Raw genomic sequence first — 4,359 nt, forward strand, 5'->3', positions numbered from 1 at the left:
CATGCTTTTACATGAGACACACTACCCTATTAAAATGTCAAGTCACATTCAATATTTTAAATAACTTTAATATTAACCCTCTGATGCGTGAGTGACTGACTATACAGTCTTCCGTGAGTGGGTCCTTTTTGACCCAGGTTACAATCAGTGTGTTTTTATGCTACTTTTGTCATTTTGATTCAAAATAATGTTTTGTATAATACTTTCTACTGTGTTTTATTTCACACAAGAGTTATTTCATGTTTGAAATATTTTCATTTTTCACTGTTTTAAACATTTTTAGAACAATTTGTAGAACATTTCTGATAATTTGTATAACATTTTTAAAACAAAATGACAGCAGCAATTTTACAACAATGATGAAATGGGGGGTGCAAAAGAGCACGTTTCTTGAAATTAGCTAGCTAACTAAGCTAGCTAACATTACTGTCTCTATTCTATTATGCTATGTGTATCATGCATGTGAGTGTGTGTATGTGTGTGATTTATTGATCCATCCATCCATCCATCCATCCATCCATCCATCCATCCATCTTCCGTTTATCTGGGGTCGGGTCCTGGGGTCAGCAGCCTAAGTAAGGAGGCTCAGAGTTCGCTCTCCCCAGCCACTTGTTCCAGCTCCTCTGGGGGAACCCATGGCGTTCCCAGACCAGCTGAGAAACATCGTCAGCGTGTCTTGGGTCTTCCCCGGGGCCTCCTCCTGGTGGGACGTGCCCGGAACACCTCACCAGAGAGGCGTCCAGGAGGCACCCTAACCAGATCCGTAGTCACCTCAACTAGCTCCTCTTGACATGAAGGAGCAGCGGTTCTACTCTGAGTCTCTCCTGGATATCTGACCTTCTCACCCTATCTCTAAGGGAGAGCCCAGACACCCTATGGGGAAAACTAATTTTGGCCGCTTGTATCCGTGACCTCGTTCTTTCGGACATGACCCAAAACTCATGACCATAGACAAGGGTAGGAACTTAGATCAACCGGTAAATCAAGAGCTTCGCTTTTTGGGTCAGCTGTCACCATGACAGATCGGTACAGCGCCGCTTCACAGCAGACGTTGCACCAATCTGCTCGTTGATCTTCTGTTCCATTTTTCCCTCATTGGTGAACAAGATCCAGAGATACTTGAACTCCTCCACTCGGGGCAGGACATCCTCCCAGACCCAGAGAAGGCACTCTATACTTTTCCAGCTCATTTATTTATGCATTTATTTATATAGCTATATATGTTTTTATTTTATTTATTGAGATGATAAAAGAATAAACCTTGAACACATTGATCAACAGGTTTTGCATGTCATTCAACACATTCTCTCTCTTGGTTTTCTCATCCAGGGTGTCAGACACACACAGAGACACACAAACACACGCAGACAACACACACAAGTAATACGCATGCACAATAAAGTATAGGTGGTAATGTTAGCTAGTTGGTTAGATAACTAGTGTTGGCTAACTTTGAAGAAGGCCAATATGTTGATTTGTGACAATAACGCTGTCACAGTACTCATGATTGACACACACAAACACAATTGTGAGATAAAAAATAAAGATAATACTTATATGTAAGAGTTCTTGCTATGTAAAATATTATTACTCAGGGGTGACACTTAGGTCTCAGTGTGTTTGATTCACAAAAAATGTTTTCCTGACAGTCACAGTTGGTAAGAAACAAAGATTCCCATTAAATTCCGTAGTAAATGAATGCGGGTCATTTTGGACCTACTCACGGAAGAATGGGGTAGTAACATAAAACATGCTATTTCTTAAAATGTATAAAAGGTAAATTAAAAATTTGAATTGCATGATATCAGTAACATGTTTCTTTAGGAATACCTGGAATATGAAGTGATGAAAACTTTTCATTACAAAGATATTGCAAAAAGATGACCTCACTGGGTCAAAAAGGACCCACTTACGCATCAGAGGGTTAAATATGTTTTCTTCAATAGCTTACATATTGCGTGCCACACTGACTAGAAATCAGGGTGTAATTGTTGTACTAAACTGTATATATGAGGCACATGCATATTTATTCTATTTTAACTAAATTTTTATTTCTTACCTATTTTTTTTATGTTTAAATTTAGTATGTCTCTTCAATAGCTTCTAGGTCACATGACCTATCGAGTCATAATTTCGGTTGGCTGAAATTATTGTTCATAAATCGGATCAACCTTGAGCTAAATGCTGCTTGCTCAGCGGATATTGGAATATCCCATATCCAACTCGAAACTAACTTCACTGCAGTCAGTAAATGGTAATGGCAAATGGACTGCATTTATATAGAACTTTTCCAATCATTTTGACTACTCAAAGCACTTTACACTTGCCTTACATTCACACTCACAAACACACGCATTTATACACCGATACAGAGACAATTTGGGGTTAAGTGCCTTGGCCAAGGGCACATCGACACATGGCAAGAGGAAGCTGGAATTGAACCTACAAACCTTCTGATCGCAAGGTAAGGTAAGGTCAGTGGTGTCCAAAGTCGGTCCTCAAGGGCTGGCATCCTGCATGTTTCAGTTCTCTTCCTGGTTTAACGCACCTGGATCAAATGATGGCTCATTGGAGGCCTAAGAAGATCATTGACTTGCTGAGAAGGTTGTTACTACCACCAGGGAGAGAACTAAAACATGTAGGATGCCGGCCCTCGAGGACCAACTTTGGGCACCCCTGGGTAAGGTAATTTTATTTATATAGCACATTTTCAGCAACAAGGCAATTCAAAGTGCTTTACATGAATTAAAAGGAAATACAAACAAAATAAAAAATGAAAGGAAAGAAAGAAAGAAGAAGAGAATCTAATGTTGATCTAAGTATGTAAACTAGGAGCTCCTGTTCAGGGTTGCTAAGTATCCTCTGTGGTCTAATTCCATTTCTTGGTTGGGTGAACAGGAGTCTGAAAAACAGTCTAACAATGTTGATCCAGAAGTTTCCTCTGGGCTTCTGGTCTCTGCATCTAAAGTGAGTACTAGACAATTTCTGATAAAATAAGATAAAGAGCGACTAATCTAATTCCTTTTCTGGGTTAAAGTGAGTACTCCACAGTTCCAAATCGTTTTCTGGGGTAAAAGTAATACAAACTAAGCTGATTCTGATTCCATTTCTGGGCTGTATAATGTTGATCTAAGTAGTGCGTACTCCACAATTTCTAATTTTACTAATAAACTAAAAATAATCCTTCTCTGGGTTAAAGATGAGTACTCTACCTACACAGCTACACAGCCACAGTCGCCCCTAGTAACACAATAGAACCACCTTGATAAAGTTTGTTTTGGTCTGTGGACTGCAAAGATGGCACTGAACGACTGCACCTAAACGCCCCACGTCTGACACAGTGACGTTGGTTCCAAAGTTCTATTGAACAATAGCAGAGGAGCTGGGCATAGAAGGCAGCTCTCATCATTAGTATAATGATGCATACGGAAAAGTAAAAACAAGAGAAGAGGCAATGACAAAAGAACGAGGGCTTGTATAAGGAAAAGACAAAACAAAATATTTACTTTTCTTGTAAACTCATGTGTAAGGGGAAATGAAAAAGAAAATACATTACTTGATGGAAACTCGTGTAAGGGGAAATGAAAAAGAAAATATATACATTACTTCACAGAAACTCATGTGTAAGGAAAAGGAAAAACTAAATATATATTTATGCTTTTATTTCTGATTATGTCAGTTTTGGTCCTCCATAGATTTCAGACAAGTCACTAAAACGCTATTCTCCGCTTTGGCCAACAGAGGGTATGTCATTCTTTCCTAAGGAAATGCTTCAAATTATTCTTGAAAACTAAGCCCGAGTAAAAGAAAAATATACTTTAGTATATTCAATTTTAACATACTTTAAACTGTACTATTTTGAAACAACTTTTTTGTGCCTAGTATATTTTAATAGTATTTAAATAGTATTAATGTACACTTTTTAGTGTACTTGGCATACTTCAATGTACTTTTTTGGAACAACTTCAAGTAGTACTTAGTATACTTTAAGTACACTTTATGTAGTATTCAAGAGCTTGATTAGTATATTTTGAGTGTACTAATGACCGACTTTCATACCAATAGAGCAATTTTTGCTGCCATGTCAGTCAGTGCTCTCCCTATGCATTGCTATGGGCAGGCCCCAAATATGAAGAATAAAGAGACATCCTATTGGGTGTAGAACAATAGGTGCCTGCCATGCCAGTCACTGCTCTCTCTATCCCTCGCTGATGGATGAATTTTTCATTGAGTGATCAAATTACTCTTTCAAAGTAACTATGCAATCCCTGGTAATAAACTAACTACACTATATATCATATGTGTGTAGGCCTGTCACAATAACAAATTTTGATTTTTTATAAATTATATTGTTGATTT

This window comes from Poecilia formosa, unplaced genomic scaffold, assembly GCF_000485575.1.
Source record: "Poecilia formosa unplaced genomic scaffold, Poecilia_formosa-5.1.2 Scaffold380, whole genome shotgun sequence".
In the NCBI taxonomy this organism is placed as follows: domain Eukaryota; kingdom Metazoa; phylum Chordata; class Actinopteri; order Cyprinodontiformes; family Poeciliidae; genus Poecilia; species Poecilia formosa.